Source organism: Coenobita brevimanus, chromosome 53 (genome assembly GCF_032717465.1).
Source record: "Coenobita brevimanus isolate Jiangsu-jjx chromosome 53, ASM3271746v2, whole genome shotgun sequence".
In the NCBI taxonomy this organism is placed as follows: Eukaryota; Metazoa; Arthropoda; class Malacostraca; order Decapoda; family Coenobitidae; genus Coenobita; species Coenobita brevimanus.
This window is the reverse complement of record NC_137006.1, coordinates 32,712,986-32,734,444: the sequence shown is the minus strand read 5'-3', so window position 1 is coordinate 32,734,444 and position 21,459 is coordinate 32,712,986. Positions and strand designations below refer to the sequence as shown.

General features: G+C 42.7%; 1 pseudogene; it reads right to left on the bottom strand.

The window, feature by feature from the left end:
* Positions 1-2,108: 2,108 nt before the first annotated feature.
* LOC145400847 (5S ribosomal RNA) lies at positions 2,109-2,226 on the bottom strand (annotated as a pseudogene).
* Positions 2,227-21,459: the final 19,233 nt, after the last annotated feature.

Sequence of the window (21,459 nt, the reverse complement as noted above, 5' to 3'; positions counted from 1 at the left end):
ATCCACTGACCAATAGTTGTGAAGCACATGTTTTTTTTACGTGCGCCATCAGCATGGTCAGGACGAGCCACACAAACATCTCCCCTACCTCTACAGGTATCCATTCACGCATGTCCGTGCTCTCGATAGCAGGTACGTCCAGCCAACGCACGCACATGGCCTGGTGAAAATTTATTTCATCAACCAGGTACTGCATAATTGCAGTCGTGAAAATTGCCTTGAACAGACTACTAATAGTCCAAGGCCTGGGGGGAAGTGCATCGTCCTGCACACCTTCACCCTCCTCATCAAATGCCGGCACAGACGGCTTAAAGCAGGCACCATCCTCCCATACAAATGTATCTACTCTACCCACACGTGGTACAGCAGGGTGTCTGGCAGTTGTGCTGTGTTTTCCAAGCACTCGTGCACGACCACATGCACGGCCACGGGCAGGGGGGAGGGGAGGAGAGGGGGAGGGAGAGGGAGAGGTGGGGGAGTAAGCGGGTGATGACTCACCTGATGCGAAACTTTCCTTTGAAGACGCTCGGCACTGTGTATCACCACGTGGCTCCCATCTAGGCAATACAACCCCTGAAGGGCCTGGTTGAGGTGATTCTGCCTTGAAGTGGTAGGCTGAGGTGTGGGGGAGCTGTGGAGGAAGATACATTGGCGAGCAGGTGGTGAGAGTGTGGGGGAAATGGCTCTGCAGCGTTTTTTCCGCAGATGTCCGCCAGGTCCACGGCCACTTTCCCGATATCCTGGGTCATCTACTGCCTCCTCATCAGCAAAATCATCGCTGTCGTAAGCTCTCCCTTCCTCCTGCAGAAGTTGGAGAGCCCTCTCTGGCGTTGGAGAGCGAGTAGGGGATGGAGGGCAAGAGAGCTCACTCTCCATGTACTCTCACTCAGTGTTCGAGATGACACAGTTTCGTCTAGGGCACGTCCTATGGCACTATCACTAAGCCCTTTCCCTGGCACAAAGGACTTTAGTGGGGGTCGATGAGGCGATCAGCCCTTCACGCGTTGGAATGGAATCGGACGACATGGAGGAAGATGACATGGTTCCTCTCCCTACCACTGCTTAGTACAGACTGAACAGCGCAACCTCGGGGTACCTGTGGGTCCTACCTACCCCGTAGGTATCACAGAAAACGGTCTCACACTCAAACAGTGGCGGGAAGGTGAGTGCGGTATAGCAAGGCAACCGGCGGCCCTGCGCACCCTGAATCCTGTCGTGCATACACGTCAAGCGGCGGATAAGGGTTAAAGTGTTTTAAACTTCAGAGGGACCTAAAGAATGCTCAGAGTGCAAATGCAGGCCCTCCTGCACAGGGCACATGATCATTATCATCAACACCAAACTGGCGCAAAAAGTGGTGTCGACACCACAAGTCCCATGGGCACTGGGTGAGCGAGTGTTGTTCTTCCCCAGGGACTACAAACCAGGTTGCTAGTACTCATAGCACAGCTCCGTAGCTAGGGGAAGCCCAGCAGCCTCCACACGCTGACCAAGGGAGGTGGTGGCTCCATTGGTAGAGAGGTGGCCTGCAGTCCTACCGGGCCCAGGTTCAAATCCCCGTTGGGGCAGGGAACAGTCTAAGGGTTTGAATTTCATAAACTTTACCGATCTACCAGAAGACACGTTGATGTGTCATAAAAATACCCCGGCTAATACCAATACACCAGTCCTGTATGAGACAGCTCTAGCATGAATTCAATATGGATGGTGGGTGTTAGCGCCGAAATGGTGACATGTAGAGGTGTATGGTATGTAGGAGGACTACTGGGCCTTGGGAGCAAGGTGCGAAGCCTATGCCCAGAGTCAGACACATAAAAAAAAAAAAGACTCAGATGTTGGAGTCAAATCAGCTATTGCGGGGTACTGCTGCAGCGAATGCAGGGCCAAGGCCAATTGCTGTCATTTGCAGTCTATCATGAGTCCTGTACAATGTACCTACTTTTTGACACTGGCTCCTGTGTCAACAAAATTGCAAAGGTCTCATTCATTCATTCATTCATTGCCAGACGCCATGTATCCCAAACGGGGTAGCCAAGGGCTTAGAGTTAATTGTTTTACAGGGAGGGGCACTAATCCTCCAGCAACCCCACTTGACACGTAGGGAGAACGGCCAACAGCATCTGGTGTTCCCAGGCGGTCACCCATCCAAGTACTAACCAAACCCAACGTTGCTTAACTTCGCTGATCAGACGGGAAGCGGTGTATTCAAATGAAGTATCCGTTAGATTAATTTTTTTTTTTTTACCAGAATCAGAGTTTAAGAGCCAGTACCAACCCTCTCTCCTCCCCTTCAAAGGTCTCACTTCAACAAATTGAGCATCAACTAGGAAAAGCTTTTTCACGTCACCTTCTACAACTTGGTTTGATGGGACTTAATGGTGCACACTTCAATGCTACAGGTATGGTTACCTTGCCCTTCCAGTTTGCTAGAGACACACAACCAATTGAAGCTCAGTTTTATCTGGTTCCGGCATTCGTTCTTTCTTCAGATGGGTTGTTAGGACTGCCTACTCTTTGTGAGCATAGGGTAGATATTAAAACTGGTCCCAACTCATTTGTACTGTATACAGAGATAGGCACTACACATCCCTGCCTGAGTCCTTGCACCTGCTGCACTGAAGAGAACTGCCTCACGTTAGCTGCCATTGACATTAACCCTATGCAGACTACCACTGAATCTCCCACCTTGCCTAATGAAGTATCACCTGTGGGTAATGATAACTTTGTTGTACCTACCACTCCTTCTTCTGCCACTTTAAGTGAGGTAATGGCAAATGCACATGAGGCCAATGCAGTGGTAACTGACTGCAGGCATACAGTCGGATGAGCTAACTTGTGTGACTGTTCGTTTTCCTGGCTAGAAAGAGAGAGTGGATGCTATCAGTTTGCCTGAGACTGTTCATGAAAGGTATTTCCCTTGAATCAACATTAGCCACCATTTCCAATAATGGTCAAACGTTCTGGTTCATAACCAAACGAAAGGTGTACTTAAATTAAAATGGGGAGTCTGCTTGGGGAAGTGTCTTGTGTACCCTTCCACTGTTACTGAAGAAACTTTGCCATCCACAGAGGTTGTGGCTGGCCTGACACCAGCCCAGGATCACCCATCATCTAATGAGTCTTTTCTTCAGAAGGCTAGGTTTCAACTGAACCAGATTGATTTTCCCGATTTTCAAACTCAGTTACTGCAGATCCTTGAACACAATAGGGGAGCCGTAGCTTTACCGGGTGAACTGTTAGGACATACAAATGTGGGTCATCGTCACATATATGTAAGGTACCAACCTATTTATGAGTCTGTGTTTTGTCTTCCCCATTCTCAGAGGCAGGTGGTTGACTAGTTGATTTAGGAGATGATTGAGTCTGGCATAAGATTTGACTTCTCCATGGAATTCACCATTGTTTCTGGTGCCAAAGATGGCCGGTATCACGAGAACGGTTTTAGATTATCGTTGCCTGAATGCAGAGACAATCCCAGATCATTACCCTCTACCTCATTTGACCAATTTGTTGCAGAGTGTGGGGGAGAATAACAAAGTGTTCTCCTCTTTGTATCTTCTCTCAAGATACTGGCAAGTCCATCTGCATGCAGACTCTTGCCCTCTTACAGCCCTCGGCACTCCTGATGGGCATTACGAGATAATAAGGTTACCCTTCGGCCTTTGTAATGCACCGTTGAGCTTTCAGAGGTTAATCGATGAAATATTTAGGGGACTCTTGGGGAAGACTGTTTTCGCCTACTTGAATGATGTAGTGGCTATTAGCAAGGATGTGCCTGAACATCTGAGGATGCTCCATCAAGTCTTCACCAGACTCAAAGAGGCTAGTTTAAAGGTTAAGTTTTCAAATTGTAGGATCTTGAAGAAGGAATTGTTTTTTCTGGGTCATGTTGTTGATGCCAGGTGTATCCGGACAGCTGATGACAAAGTCACAGTTATCCAAGGTTTCCCTACGCCTACCATAGTGACAGCAGTGCGCAGCTTCCTCACATTGTCAGGGAACTATCAAAGGTTCATTCAAGGGTATGCAAACATGGCCTTTCCTCTCACTTGACTATTAAAGGAGGTTCCTTTGTTTTGGGGCCTGATCAGGAGAGGGCCTTCACTGATTTAAAGGCAGCATTGGTATCTGCGCCTATCCAATCCTTCCCAGACTTCGACAAGCCATTCATTCTCTATACTGATGTTTCTGGTAAAGGTCTTGGAGCTGTTCTGACCCGGTGTGTTGTTTCTGGGATGTCCCAACCACTAGCGTATGCAAGGAGAATTCTTAATGATGCTAAAACCCGCTACTCTGTGCTGCATTTAAAAGCCTTAGGTGTCGTGTGGGCTCTTAAACACTTCCGTGATCTCATCTTTGGGTATGACATCACAGTTTACACTGATCACAAGGCCCTTACTGATCTCTTCAAGGGTTGCAATCTGTCCGGCAGACTAGCTAGGTGGTTCTTGATCATTCAAGACTACTATCCTGACATACAGTATCTACTTGGAAAGGTGAATGTCTTGGCTGATGCATTGTCAGGGAATGTTCCTGTTGCTGCAGCTGTGGGAGACACAATTCTGTCCACTCTCTCTCTAGTCAGGATTTGGTCTGCTCAACAGAGTGATTCCAAGTGGTCTCGTGCTGTGTGCATGCTTGAGTCAGGTGATCCACTTACTGATAGGGATATCTCCAGATCACTGCCAGATTATGACTTGATCAACGGTGTCCTAGTGTGACATTTGAACTCTGATGTCACTCAAGTCGTGGTTCCCTCTGAGCTGATTCAGAATGTGTTGGTTCTTGAACATGACTCCCCAGGCAGGTCATCATGGAGTGGAACATTGTTTGTTGCAGGCTCATAGATGATTCTACTGGCCTTCTATGCACTCCGATATTAAAGCCCACATCCAACACTGTTTGTTGTGTGCTCAGCACAGGCACTTGACTGGACCTCCCTACAAGTAAGAAGGAAAGTTGCCTCTCTTGCATTATTTTACAGATATTTTTATAGCAAATGCTCAGACGAAGTTGCATCCATTGAGCCACCTCTCCATGCCTTCCCTCGTGCTACATGGGCATCTGGTAGCACTCATTACTGGAATGTCACTAAGCCATATTGCAGAACTTCTGCCTATCAGAATTCTTTCATTCCTCGAACTGCATCTCTCTGGAACTTGCTTCCCCAGAGTTGTTTCCCTCAAAACTTCATCCTACAGCTGTTCAAGTCTAACTGTTACAGATATTTTATAAACAGAGGACACCAGTAATCTGGGGTATGGATTAGTTTTTTTTTTTTTTTTTTACTAATTTCTTTTTCCTTCCTCTGTTCTGTTATTTAAAAAAAAAAAATGGCTAAACCATGGGGCATGGTTGGCATTGACACTCTCAAGCTCCCTGATAGCGAGTGGCACAGAATATTTATTGGTGTATGCAGATCACTTCTGTAGGTATATAGTTTTAGCTCCTCTGCCAGACAAGTCTGCCCTCTCCGTGGCTCATGCTCTGCTCAAGCATCTGTTTCACCCATTCACAACTCCAAAGGTCTTGCTGTCTGACACTGGTATGGAGTTCCAAAACGAATTGGTGAGTGACATTTGCCCCAAGTTCAATATTGCACAGACTTATGTAGTGACTCATCATCCTGCATCTAATGGCTTAATCGAAAGGCGATAACAGGAAGATTCTGGAGGCTCTCTGTCATGCTGTACAGGGTTGCCACTCATCTTGGGATGAATGAATTCCTCAGATAGCCTCTGCCATCAACAGTTCCATTAATGCCTCCATAGGAGGGTCACCTCACTTTGTTCTGTTTGGTGAGGACAACCAGCTTCCACATTCTCTCCTCCTGCAGCGTCCCAGTCCTATGTATAATGTTGAAGATTATGCTAAAGTTCATTTAACCGTTAGTCAGGACAGCTTTGGCAGGGTTCATAATACCCTGGCCACCTCTCATCAGCTGATGGTAGATTGCCGGCACCAATGCACATAACCTAGTGATACTGTTACTAGTGATTTGGTCTTCGTGGCAGAGCCTGACTGCACTTCTAAGCTCTTTCCAAGCTTCTCAGGCCTAACACATGTCATTAAGGAGGAGCTAGGTAACAAGTTGTGTGGTCAGGAGTTACATTCTGGTGCTGAGCGAGTTGTGCACAGTGAAAATTCTAAGAAAGTTTGCGGTGATTTTCCTCTTCCGTCGGTGGACAATGATTCCTCCTTCCAGTCTCGTTCAAATCTTCCTCCACCATCATCTACTGTTGATGATTACAGGATTAAGTTACGTTCTGCCAATCGCCGTGTGTAAGTCATTCTTATGTATCTGCACTGTACCCTGTATTATTTAGTTGTACCTTTTGCAGAAACTCATGGTGACTACACTTCTCTGCCTTGGGTTTCTGGTGTCAGCCCACGGGTGCTCGGTTCCCAGTGTGATGCGTCCTGGTGCGCTTATGGCTCTAGAGGACTCCGCTCTGATTGTGGAGGATGTGGTCAGTGTCAAATGCTACATATCCCCCATGGGTCAGGTTTTGGCACAGATACCTATCCTGGCCCAGCATTTAGATGGTTTGAGAGGGTTCTTTTAACCCCTCCTCACCATGGACTCCACAAACGTCAGTACCCTGGATCCAGCATTGGCCACCTCTCCATCTAACAGTTGAGAGGATGGACACACTTTGTGACCAGATCCTTGACCTGTCTGACCGGTTCCCCACTAAGTCTCTCGATGCTGGTCTTGTGCATCCTCCCGTCAAAGCCAAGGATTATTCGACCTTGGAGAAATGGTACCCAACAAGTTCTTCAGCACCACTCAGGCGTTAGATGTGACTGCAGTAGGCATGAAACTGAGTGTGATAGCTCAGGTGATCGAATCACAGAATAGGCTCGTCACTTATGAGCATGCTGAGTTTGTGAAATTTAGGACTCACCTTAACACTGTTGCTGAGCATACAAATGTACTAACAATACTTTTTCTTAGTCTAAGATATCAGGTTGCCACATTTAAGAACTTGTTCCTTCCAAACAGTAATAAACTTCTTTAAGTCAAGTTATTTGCACGTTCACATTTGTCCTGCTTACTTGTTTGCTCTGTTGCCATCAAAGTCAACACCTTGTGAAGTGTCCATAGTGCGGAATTAATCGGGCCTGATCCATATATTCTGCAAGTTTGAATCTGTGGGTCCAGAATGGCTGGTCTACCATGTGGGAATTGGCGGTAATCAGTTCTTCAAGTTAAGAGAACCTGCAAGTGTTGCACTACTGTGTTCTTGCCATAGGAACAATGTCATTGTGGAAGGCTACTATGTTGCTCCTGATTCATGAAAAGTTCGTTCGTCAGAGATCTCTACCTTTCCTAACAGGCAGTCTCTTGGTTTTCAGGCAGTTATTCCTAGTTCTTTGGTTCCACTGACCCTGTCCTTTGTTGTTCATCCTGAAAATCTGACTCTGGTGTCTGACCTTTTGAAGGTGTTGTCCTACTTGAATGACAGTGATGTCATTATGTCCTCTGACCCATCACTCATACACCCTCATGTGTTGTATCCTACGATTTCCGTCCCTGTCATGGCACTGTTAATCACTGTCTGTGTCTTTTGTTCGTGTCTTAACCCTGTAACAGTGGGCTACTTTCCAATTTGACATCCGTGTGGGGCAGGTTATTTTGGAAGGAAATAAAGTGTTATGAAATCAGGCATAACATGCATAAATGGATCAGAATAGCTGAAAAAACAAAGAATTTGATGTTACTCACTTCAAATTGTGCACGGGGTGGATGGTGGTGAGAGGTGAGTGAGAGGGGTGGTGGTGCATCAAGGTCACTCTCAGTGGCACGTGACAGACAGCAGGCAGGCAGTTTTTTTTTTTTTTTTTGCTCTTATTTGTAACAGCAGACTAAAATATACATTCTTTTACATTATGTACACTGTTCTGCATCTTCATGGTGCATTTTGAAAACTTCTGTACAGTTATAATTTATGTATGTAAATATTATGTACAGCTGTTCATATTACCACAACTTTTCACACTAATATGTCCTCAGTGTGCGGCATTCTGCGAAGCAATTGATACAGAGACCCACACCACACGCCTGGTATATAATAGGCCCGTGGAATAGAAATGTGAGAATAGAAATGCATTGTGGAACGTCTACTGCCTTTTCCTTGACAGACGTTCTGGAACATTGACCGCCTTCAAGGGGTTAAGCGTCTAGAAGATCGCCTTCATGACATACGTGAGGCGTCAGGACTGGAAGATGTTCCACCATTTCCTGACCCACGACAGGTTAGCTAGATTGTAGGAATATACTATCACAGTACTACTTCAATTTTCCCAACCTGAAGACAGCCCTATTTTACATGGCCGAGCAATGTACCAGTAGTATCCATATTTTTGCATATCATTTATAAGAGTTAACTATTAATTATCTCATTATCTTATTATCTTATCTACCTGCAGTATATATATATATATATATATATATATATATATATATATATATATATATATATATATATATATATATATATATATATATATATATATATATATTATACCTTAAATTATGTTTACCTGTAAAATATCTAAAGAATCACATAGCAACATAGCACCACATGGCTTGCCTCATATGGTGTCAGCGTAGAAGGATCTAACCTTCCATTGCATCGCCAGCTTCTTTCCCACGCCCTATTGTGAGCACTGAGCCGGCAGTTCTAGAGAGGGAGTGGGGATAGAAACACGTACTTGCTTTGCACACAGACTTGCACTGTGTAAACCCCTTACATGTAACTGTATCGTACTGTTAAATAGTGAAATGTTTATTTTGCTATACCAGACTTTATTTAACCTTCAAACCACTTAATTAATACACAGTGCTGAAGATATACTAATTCATCAGTGTGCTACAAGTTACTGAGGGAGAGGGAAAATCTCAGCAAGTGACACAGAGTGATTCATTGCCAAGCCAGCTACCCCAAACATCGAGAAGACGCCCAATGGACATCGCAGTTACACAGCTCCTACTGTTGTGCAATGCCTGATCTGTGGTGTCCGATTCCGATAGTTATCTTTTTATCGAGTAAAATAATGAGTAGTTTGACAAACTCGTCTGCTGTTAGGCAGAGAAAAAAAACATACGTCAGAACTAAGGTTCTGAAACTGTGGGTTGCGACCCTCTCCCCCCCAAGGGCCGAGAGATGATTTTTAAGGAGTCGCAAGATAATTTCTAGAAAGAAAATAAAAAGATCACTTTGCCATTGTTAGTTTTATTTTTTTTTGTCTTGCGATAAAATATAATTATGTAGCCTACTGAAAACTAATACAGTGATTATATAACGTATTGTTACAGTCATAGGGGCGCCTTTCATACGTCAGGAACGATACTTAGACAGGTCAGGCGGTAAATCAAAGGCAGATGAACACTTCGGGGCTTCTAAGCACAGTTAGCGTACAGTTGCAAAACACTGACTTTTTTCTCCCACGTTCACTCTTTCCTTCACGAACTACAAGTAGTTCACTGTCCGTTCACAGACTACTCACCGAGTTTGATGACTACTCTGTCACTACTGACTACCCTCATTGTCTCACTAACACTGTCACTGTGTCACTGTTTGTTCACGGACGAAAAATTGATATCTGCACAGAACTCGCCCAACCTGCCACGCTTGGCTTTCGCACGCAAACTAACAGTCCCACGCTCCGTGGCCAACTCGACTAAACTGGCACACTGCCTAAACTGAACTGAACTCGCAACACAACTCTGTCTATTTCTCTTTTGCAAACTCACAGACTTAAACTCCCTGATGGGGAGAGTGACTGCCCTGTAAGTGCTCCCCCCCTCCCCCCGACTCCTCCCACCATCGGAAGCCAAGAACACCCTAGAGTCTAAGAGAGAACTGACATTTCTGACGCAATATTGCTCGTAATTTAACAATGCACAGTAACAGTAATGACAAGACCGACTTACTGGGTATGAGAGAAAGTAACAAACAGACATATCGAAATCTGCAGAATGTTCCTCATATTTCCAGATAACAAACATTAGCCTAATCCTATGGTATAACAGTTTCTAGAATGTTTCTCACATCTCCAGAGATAAATCACTAACCTGATTCTACGGGCATAACAATATAATTTAAGCAGTGTTACGTTTGGTACTCAGTGCTCTGCGAAATGTTGCAGATGTGTAAGGCATCTCGAATATTGGGTGGAATATATGCATGGAAATTGGGTTGGAAATTGTGTTCAAGGAACAATACGAGAATACAGCGGTTGCTAAGCTTACATTTGCATTATTCTTTACATCTGGTGCAAGCTTACCATTGAAGTGAATGCTACAATTGAGACGTTTTTTTTTTTTACAAATGTCGAGTTGTGGTGTTTACTCATCAGCATATGATGCAGGATATTGTTAAGTAACATATTTGCAGTTTTTCGTTTGTTAGAGTGCAAAGAGACAACTGATGAAAAATGTGTGTGTTCTTTGCCCAGGACCAAAATATTCTTTCCCACTCTCCCCATCCCTAACCACTTTATCCTGACCATAACTGTAGACATGACAGCGCCCTTCAAATTGCGAGTGAAATTGTAAAAACATCAAATCGTGCCTCATGAACACCGGGCTAAGCCAGGATCATGATGCTCTTCTGTTCCATACGTAGACCAAGTGGTTTTTCTGGAGGAAAGTTCTCACCCTCCTGTACTGCCTGTGAGACGACCTGCTATTATACCTGATCACTTTTGGAACCCATCTCGCCAGCTATCTAACTGACCGACTTGCTATCGGATCTTGCCTGCCTGCTTGTATACTTGAAAAACATATTATGCTGAACTTATCTCAACAAACACAAAAGACAGACAGCTTGCCTCTGTCTAATAAGCTTGATGCATTGATAAGGAAGCTGGAGCAATAGGCCATGCGAGTAGAGGAGGATAGTGTGGAAATATTACTATCTGAAAAATTCATGGAAGGGAATGCACTGAGCTTGGATAACATCAAGGAGATGATCTCTGTTACCTTCGGGATCTCCTGGACGACTTGAAGAAGTACTTCTCAAAGAAAATAACTTCAGAAAAATATGACCGGGTACAACAATCGTTCACTGTTGCTAAGGATCAACAGTCATCAGACCTGGAGGACGAACTGCTGGAGCTGTCCAGTGATAAAACCTTAGTGACAAAGTTTGCTAGAGGAAAACTCGTTAATTTATGGATTTCTGTCTTGGGATAATATCCAGGATTATCCAAGGAAACTGATTACTTTCGGACTAACCTGCTTATGTGAAACATTCTTTTCGCCACTGGCATTATGTTAAAAATAATTACCGAAAACGACTAAGTGTAGAGGACGATCTCAGAGTTGTTATTTGCAGCGTCAATCCGATGATGGTGTTATGTTCCAAAGAGTAGGCCCGTTCATCTCACCAATGAACGTAGATTATTAATTGTAAACTTGTATGAGAGAACAGAGGATGATATATTATTTTAAAGCTACGATCCGAGGCAGTAGGTCTGTACTGTGTATCGCGGCGAGCAGGGGAGGAGGCAAGGAGTGAGGGAGAGGTAGACATAGCTTCGTAAAAGGTCGGGGGTCGCTAGTCTTCCCAGCATTATTTGGAGGGTCGGGGGCCGAAAAAGTTTGAGAACCATTGTCTTAGAACATAGACATTTTATGAACGTTTAATAATCTTGAAGAGGCATGGGTTTCTCTCCTTGTGACCAGATGATTTGCATTAGCCTGAATAATCTCCACATTGTGATGCAGGCTGAGGTGTTCTTCTGTGCTGAGTTAAATAGTAAATCGTCTGTCGTTAGCCAGAGTATAATTCATGTATCAACTGTCGGGAAAGGGGTTTTCCTATAACGCGTAAAGCCATATGACTTTAGTGTTATAGTTATCCTTTCATAGGACGTTAATGCCTGGTGCAAGATGGAGCAAACCCTTATGGTTGCCATAGCTGAAGTCAGTTTTACTTCTTTCATAACGATGATTCCTATAGATTTGACTCTTGCCACTGCTGTTCAATATTATTAACTTTAGGGAATATCTCATAAAGTGATCAAGGTTATTTAAGGCGGCATTTATCTCCTGAAATTTTTACGGTCCCTTACAACCTGCAACTTTAACTTAGTGATAATAAAAATAAAACTGAATAATTGTCATTGTTGGGCAGCAGGAAAGGGTAAGAACATAAAACCGAGATTAATTATACTTTTCACTTGCCAGGTAGTATTCCTGTGATGAGTGAAATCACCTGCCCATAGCCGGAATGAAGGTAAAGGCGTCCATATTTGAAAGTTGATATGTTCCAACCAGTAAGCTAGCTAAAGTTGCAATATTCTCTAAACGAAAAGAAAAAAAATGCAGTACCAATGGATAATACAGTGTAATGCATACTTTGAATTTTCCCAAATTCACGTTTCCGAACGAGAATTTAATAAACTTGAGGGCTTTAGACCCTCATGTCAAAGCATGTCGGGTTACACACTTGAATCAGATTTTGTGCTCAGTTTGGCGCTTTTAGATTCTTTTCATCAGTGTTTTGATTAATTTCCAAAAAAGCCACGAAGGTAACATCCATTGATTTTATTAATAAGGATTCCCACAACGCACGTGACTCAGCAGCTGCATCTAGACCAGTTTCAAAGACAATCCATTTATGGTGCATAATTTCGGTTGTTTGATTTTTTCAGGAATAACTTGGCAAATTTTCAGAAAAGTTACATAAGTAAAGCTTGCTAGACTACGAATTTTAGGGGTGGGGGAAAACTTTCCAACGATACACACTGCTTTGCTGGAGCTCCAATGATCTCCAAAATAACACAGTTTGTTGCTGTACGGTGCTTAGGTTGATACTTGGGTATTTTCTTTTGTCAATATGGAAAATTTTGAGGCCAATTGCTTTAGCAAGAACAGTTACTTTCCATAGGTTTTCCACAAAATGGGATGATATCCTGTAGCTTCAGTTATCTAAAAAAAAAAAAATGAATTTGGTGTCTGATAGTCATGTAGCCATGCTTCTTCAAACATGCCAGCATAGTCTCTCTCTCTCTCTCTCTCTCTCTCTCATTGTATATCAATCGGTCTATCTATCTGTATCTATCTATCTATCTGCACGCACACACACACACACACACACACACACACACCTCTCTCTATACTGTATATATACAGGGTGTCCCTGGAGTTATGTCAAAAACTTTGAGAAATGACATATGAGAGAATTTTAAGCAAAAAATGTTATATGAACATGTGTCCAAATCTCAACCGTTACGGAGCTACAATTACTGATGACCTTACGGGCGAAAATGGTCTCCTTCATTAATCGCCCATAAGGTCATCAGTAACTGTAGCTCCGTAACGGTTGGGATTTGGACACATGTTCATATAACATTTTTTCCTTAGAATTCCCTCCTCTATCATTTCCCAAAGTTTTTGACTTAACTCTAGGGACGCCCTGTATATGTACTTTGCCTGTTTGTCAAAATATTCATGAGGTTAACAAAAGATATTCCTTTAAGGAAGCAGCTAGGTTTGTTACATGCAGCTGGAATGATAACACTGTGTTGATGGAAATAACTATCCTTAACATGTTGGATGACCAGACTGTCTCCCACTATGCTCCAAGTATTTAACCTCTTTAATGTGGTGGTCCTTTCATTCAATTTTCTCTTGCTACATCCAGGTAATTTAGCCGCGTCTGTCCAGCTTTGGAGTCAGTTAATGCCATATAGAAGTTCTCCGTTTCAAAACGTGTTTTTTTTTTTTTTTTATGACGATTATAAGCATATGAAAAAAGAAAGAATGAACAACAAAATACATCCGCGGGGTTAAAAATAATAAAGGTTGAAAGGGCGGTGTATACCGAGGACAACACTTCGAGGTTTGAAGTAAAATACTCTGTTTTCCTAAAGACAACACATTCCACAGTGGCGGTAGTAAGAGAATGACGGATATGAAGCAACACAGAATTTCCGGTCTTATTTTGTCTGATAGTTAAAGAACCTTATTTGTCGACCGCGTGACCTGCTTTGCGTAATGAAATGGGTGTGCAGAACAAAGGAATGGTTGAGATGTATTGGAACTTTGGTGCGTGCTGAGGCTAGGGCAGGGAAGAATACCACGCGTAAATGTGTTGTACGATTTCTGATTTGAGTAGTCAAGAATTATTTCAAATTATCCTCTGAAAGTTAACCAGATGGGGATAAAGAAAGAGAATTGGGAAACAAAGAACTGACTGGAAATAGCCCGAACTGTGGTTACAGCAAGCAGGGTTCATGTGGAAATGGGTGACGTGATATTAATGGGCAGTGCAGTAAAGTTTTTTTTTTTTCCTTCTTCTTCTTCTTCAAAGCGTTCTACAAAATAAGTTCGTGTTGCTTCATTTGCCTGTTCTTGCGAAGCACGTCAATAAATGTCTGATTCTAAAGCCAGCACTTACTTTCAGGTAATGTCTTGTTGCAAACAAAACCCTAGTTGACCAATATATACGTGTGTGGAATAGTAAGAAAAAGAGTATCTGTTTGTATAACTGACGCAAATTATTACACCCACATGCGCTATTGTACGGCTGGGTATTGTTTTGCTTGGTGTGTGAGGGGGTATTATGGGTTTGGGTGTATGAGCAAAATAACTCAACTGTCTATTCGACTGGACCCAAACTTGATGGAATAGTTGAAAATGAGCCAAGGGGTTGACCACTAACGTCTGGAACAATGGGTCACAGACCAAGGACACGTCACGATCAGTTCAAACACCTTTGATCTGATGTAGACCAAACTTAGCCGAATGGGTGGGGGTCAAGCAAAGATGAAGTGACTTAATTTCTAAAATAATCAGTCTGAAATCAAGGTCATAGTGTACGCTTAAAAGTACGACCCGGTTATTCAAACGTTCTTTAATTCTGTTTGGACCATGCTTGGAGGAAAGGTTGAAGGTTAGATAGAGATGAATGAATTCGATTTTGCAAACAACAGTTCAAAGGACAAAATTATATAACAAGAAAAACTTACGAAGTTTTGATCGGATTTGGCCCAAGCTTAGTGGAAGTTCTAAGGTTCAGGAAAGGTTACAGCAATTGTTTTCAGAGAATCAGTCGAAATCGTGCAAATATTTAACCCACAGACCAATTGTTGGCGTCCGGTGTTGCATTATCTGGGTGCTCCATATAGGCTAAATAACTTGGGCCATTACATTATGTTTCCAGAAACGATCATGTGAGCAATAATCACAGTCGCTGAAAGGGTTTACAACGCGACTTTGCTGGTTATCGTTGTTGTTGTTGCGATCCCAGGCTAATATAAACTTGACCCCGATGGACTACAGTCAATAACTGTAGCGTCTCCTGCAGGCCGTTTACCATCCTTTCAAGGGACAGAGCTAACGGACGTGTTTATTTCAGGTCCGTTGCCCAGATATGCGAATGGCTATGAGTGAAATCGTGCCACACCAGCAATAAATTTACTGTCATTGTATATGTTTAATGATTATTCAACTAATGGCAGACAGAAGGGAGAAACCTGTACTGTACACAGGAAAAATCATCTGGTAAATTACCAATATGCTGGGAATCGAACCAGGGACTCTCAGATGAGAGCCAGGCAGCATACCACTACACCACGACCAGGTAAAAGTTAACTCACGTGACAACGTGAGTTAACTTTTACCTGGTCGTGGTGTAGTGGTATGCTGCCTGGCTCTCATCTGAGAGTCCCTGGTTCGATTCCCAGCATATTGGTAATTTACCAGATAATGGCAGACACTTTTAATTTTGCTGAAAATCTCGTGCATGGCAGAGCGATTAATAAGCTATGTTCACTTATTAATTTTATCCTTCAACCAACTAATATTACGCTCTTGTAACTAAATTTACTCTGGCTAACGAGAGACGGCTTTTAGCAAAGTCTTAGTCACAGTAAAGGGTTATTTGTAGATTTTGTTCTGTCGATGGCCATAAATAATATCCAGTTGCATTGTTACTATCACGAAGTCAATATTGCAGTATGTAAGAGACAGTTATATCTGCAGGAAATAAAAGCAGCCTTAAATAATCTTGTTAAATGTAAAAGAATTCCCCTAACGTTAATAGTATTGTGCAGCAGTAGCAAGAATCAAATACGAGTATATAGGAAGCATCGTGGTGAAGGAAGTAAAACAGACTTCAGCTATGAAAACTTTAAGGGATTACTCTGTTTAGCACCAGACATTAATGTCCTATAAAGAGAAAAACTATCATTCTGACCGACTACCGTCAAATGAATTTAATCGTTACAGAAAAACTCCTTTCCCGACAGTTAATACTGTATATGCATAATACTCAGGCTAACGGCAGACGACTTGACTCATGACAGGACAAAACCTCAGACTGCACCACAGTGTGGGGATCATTCAAGATAATACAAATTATCTGATCACAGGGAGGGGGACCCATGCCTCATCAAGATTAATAAACCTTCATTAATAGACTGTGTTCTAAAGTATGGGTTTTTTACTCTGGCTGACATCAGACGAGTATGGCAAACTTCTGGTCATTTTACACGATAAATGTATATAACTCAGGGAACAGTGGGTCAAAGTATATTTCAAAAGTAAAATATCTTTAACACCTTCATTTTCCTCTTAGTTCAGTTTCTTAGTTCAGTACTCTACCCTTAGAAACGTTTACATAAAATATCACTGCAACACAAACCGAGGCAGAGAGGGAATGTATTTTTTTTTCTTTTTTTATACAAGAAACAAGGAACCAAAGGCCAGGAGCCCGCAAATAGTTCCTTCCAAGAAAAAAAAAATACAAAAGAGAGTCAAAGTCAAGATCCGTTCATTTCGAGATGCCTGGACACATTGCGTTTGAAAGACTGGAGATCATAGCAAGTAGGAAATACAGACAATGGGAGACAGTTCCAGAGTTGACCTGTAGCATAAATGAAAGATTGGGAGTAACGGTTAACTCTTGCATTAGAGAGTTGGACAGAAAAGGGATGAGAGATTGTTGCTAGGCGAGCACCGGTCTTAGAGGTGAGGGATGCAAGCAGACAATTCAGAGGAGCAGTAACCATTGAAGTTGCAATAGAAAGGAGATAAAGATGCAACAGTGCGGCGAAGAGACAGAGGCTGAAGGAAGCCAGTAAGAAGGAGGAGACTTAATAAGGCGAAAAGCCTTTGACTCCACCCTATTGAGAAAAGCTGTATGTGGGGAACCTCTCCACACATGAGAGTTGTACTCTACACAGGGGCGAATAAAACCCATGTATAAAGTCAACAACTGTGCAAGGGAAAAGAAGGTACAGAGTCGGTTTAGCACACCCAATCTCTTGGAAGCAGATTTTACAAGAGATGCAATATGATCTTTCCAAGATAAGTTCCGAGTGAATGAAACCCCAAGCATGTTCAAGGATGATGTAGGATTGAGCTGGATATTATTAAACATTAGTGGGTACTCCTGTGGAAAATTTTATTGGGTTTATAGGTGTAAAAACTGAGTCTTTGATGCATTAAAAACAACAAGATTACTTTCACCCTGGTCAGAGATATGAGCCAAGTCAGACATTAAATGTGCCATAGCCTCATCCCTTGTCTGTTGAAGTAACTGCTGAGATGGATGTTGCGAGAACTGAATGGAAAGGTGAAGGGTGGAATCATCAGCGTACGAGTGGATAGTGTTAGATGTACAGCTTAGAAGGTCATTGATGAATAAAAGGAAGAGAGTTGGTGATAGGACTGAGCCCTGAAGAACACCACTGTTGATAGATCAAGGAGAAGAACGATGGCCGTCTACAACAGCGGCTATAGAACAACCAGAAAGGAAGCTTTAGATGAAGGCACAGATAGAAGGATAGAAACAGTAAGACGGCAGCTTGGAAATTAAAGATTTATACCAGACTCGATCGAAAGCCTTTGAGATGTCAAGTGCAACGGCAAAGCTTTCGCAAAAGTCCCGAAAGGAGGATGACCAGGAGTCTGAAAGGTAGGTGAAAAGATCGCCAGTGGAACTTCCCTGACGAAACCTATACTGACAATCAGAAAGAAGGTTGTGATAGGAAAGACGCTTTAAAATTTTTCTTTTAAGAATTCTCTCGAAATCTTTTGAGACACAGGATGTTAAAGCAATTGGACGATAGTTAGAGGGTTGGGAATGGTCACCCTTATTTGGGACTGACTGAATGAGAGCAAACTTCCAGCAAGAAGGAAAGGCACAAGTTGAAAGACAAAGGCAAAAGAGTTTACCTCGGCAGTGTGTAAGCACAGAGGCGCAGTTCTTGAGGACAACAGGAGGGACTCCATCAGGCCCATATGCCTTGTTAGTATTGAGGCCAGTGATGGCAGAAAATACATCAGCTGAAGAAATTTTAATGTCAGCCATGAGGATGTCAGAGGGGGGAAGTGATGGAGGAACATCACCAGACTCATCTAAGGTGAAATTGGAGGAGAAAGTCTGAGCAAAGAGATCTGCTTTATCAGTAGAAGAAATAGCTACAGAGCCTTCAAAGTAGAAAAGAGGAGGGAAGGATGATGAGGTAAAGTTGTTAGAAAGGTTTCTGCCAGAAGGAGTGGGAAGAATTCAAGTTAGAGACTTGAGAGCATTAAGTACGGATGAAATTATTTTTAGCGGAGCGAAAAACAGACTTAGCATGATTCAGGGCAGAAACATAAGATGTGATTTAGGGATGGGTTGGCTTTGGTATCTCTTATAGGCACTCACCTTGTTGCGGACAGCATTAGAACAAGCGTGATTAAGCCAAGGCTTTCTTGCATTAGTCAAAGGATATGAGAAGGGAATGTACTGGTATGTTTTCATGCCAGAGAGAATAACCTTTGTAATGCGCAAAGCACACGCAGATGGCTCCCAGCCATGGAAGCGGTAATCATTCCAGGGAAAATCAAAGAAGTACTGCCTGAGGGCCTCCCAATCCGCAGCTCCAAAGTGCCACACTCGACATTTCTTTGGGGGCTCCACAGGCTGTACCAGAGTGATAGGACAGGTCAAGGCAATAAGGTTGTGATTGGAGGAGCCTATTGGAGAGGAAAGATTAACAGTGTAAACAGAAGGATTAGTTGTAAAGAAGAGGTCAAGTATGTTTGAGCTCTCTCCAAGGCAGTCAGGGATATGGGTAGGGTGCTGTACAAGCTGCTCTAGGTCATTAATCCGTGCCCTCCCGGTTTTTTAGGGCCCCCCCACCGACTGAAAACTCGATTATTTTTTTATTTATTTATTTTTTTTTGCACAGACATACCCTTTTGTTGAGAAACTAATGAAAATCACCAAGGAAGTTGCTCCCGTCATCCCCAAGTGCTCGTAAGGTGGGTCCCCCCCTCACCTCAGTAAGGTTTTCTGTCGCTGGGCCGATGCGGCTGCTCCGTTTTCTACAGTGGGAAGGAGGAGGGTATCTAATCAAAACCAACCTAAATACATATATTTCCATTTATTTGCTACAAAAGTACATATTCAGCAACAATAATGTGGTATATATATATACATATATATATATATATATATATATATATATATATATATATATATATATATATATATATATATATATAAATGGGTGAAAATAACGAACGTTCATAACGGTACCACCCATAAATCACTGATTTCTGGCACACTTGACTAGCTGATACTGTTGTTTCCACTGGCAGCAGTTAGAGGAAGGTCTCATGCGCCTGCCTGCCATGAATCACCCACGAAATTTGAAAAATGTGCATGCAATGTGCCTTGCAGTTATGAACTGTACGGTGTACGACGGCGGGTCCACGGCAGCTACCATATACTGTCGTACAACGTACGAAGTCAGGAAGGTACGGGTTAAGGACAGAAAGAATCTGTTCCATCGTAGAAGTAAGATAGTCGAAGAATTTTTCATACTCAGTAGAATTAGGAGGTAAATAAACAGTGCAGATATACTTAGAGAATGACAGGAAAGCTGAAGCCAGAGAGTAGAGAATTCAGAAGAATCGAGTTCAGGAACACAAAAGCAAGATAAGTTGTTGTGTACATATACACAGCAGCCTCATTTGGCTTTGAAATGAGTATAGAGAAAGTAGGAGGAAACAGAAAAGGGTTTGCTGTCAGTTGCCTCAGACAGTTAAGTCTCTGTCAGGAAGAGGTGAGGTTAAGAGGAGAGGTGGTGTTCGACAGAGAGAATGTTAGAGGAAAGGCCGCGAATGTTTCAGAAATGAACAAGAAGTGGGGCAGACAGTGGTTCCAGGCATCTCGCTGGGTCGTCACAGGGAGAGGGCGGATGGTGGTATTTATGGACCCCCCCCCCCGGGCACTCCTAGGCCTGGTTATTCTGTGCCATTTTTTTTTTTTTTGACAAGGTAATGTACAGTAGTATGTACTGTGCATGTAGATTGGTGTTGAGATATTGAAACTTGTATTGGAGAGCATGCTGGCCTACTCCCTGTGTCACTGAAACACTGAAAAACTTCAGCAAAGGGGGATGGTCAGGAACTAGTCCCGAGGGCTAATGAAACGGGAGCTCCAGCTCTCCCTGTCATCAGCTTTCCATCCACCTTGGGAGTACTGCCCTGCTCGATTGGTGCTATAGTCTACTCTTCAGGTGTGTGTGTGTGTGTGTGTGTGTGTGTGTGTGTGTGTGTGTGTGTGTGTGTGTGTGTGTGTGTGTGTGTGTGTGTGTGTGTGTGTGTGTGTGTGTGTGTGTGTGTGTGTGTGTTCTTACCTAATTGTTGTTACCTAATTGTATCTTTACAGGAATGAGTCAAGCTCGTACTGTCCCGTGTCTTAAACCATATTTATCGTACATATCTTTAAATTTGTGAATTGTTTTGGCACACACTATTTCATTCGGTAGTGCATTCCATTGATCAATTGCTCTGTTTGGGAAACTGAATTTCCTTACGTCTTTATCACCTCTCTTCTTATGCAATTTATTGCAGTGTCCTCTTGCTCATGCTTCTCCATATGTTAAGTAATCATTTATGTCTATTTTCTCCTTTCCTGATATGCATTTATATAGCATTATCATGTCACCTCTTTTCCTTCTCTCCTGTGGTGTTGGTAGATTCAGTTTATTTAGTCTTTCTTCGTAGCTTAGGTCCCTTAAGCTTGGTATCCATCTTGTAGCGGCCCTTTGAACTTTTTCAATCTTGTCTATGTGCTTTTTGAGATGAGGACTCCAGACTACTGATGCATATTCCAGGGTTGGTCTAATGAATGATGTTATTATCCTTCTTAGCATGTTTTCATTTATGTATGTGAATGCTATTCTCATATTTGCAAGCAGTGTATACATGTTCCGTACCTTCTCGCTGATGTGGTCAGCCGGAGATAGTCTGTTATTGATAATCACACCTAGGTCTTTCTCTCTTTCTGATGTGCATAGGGTTTTATTTTCTAACTTATAATCCCAATCAGGTCTTTTTCCACTTTTACCAAACTTGATTACATGACACTTGTCCACACTGAATTCCATTCATGAAGTTTATTTAATTCTTCTTGTAGCTCTTTACAAGAGTCTGTGTTAGTA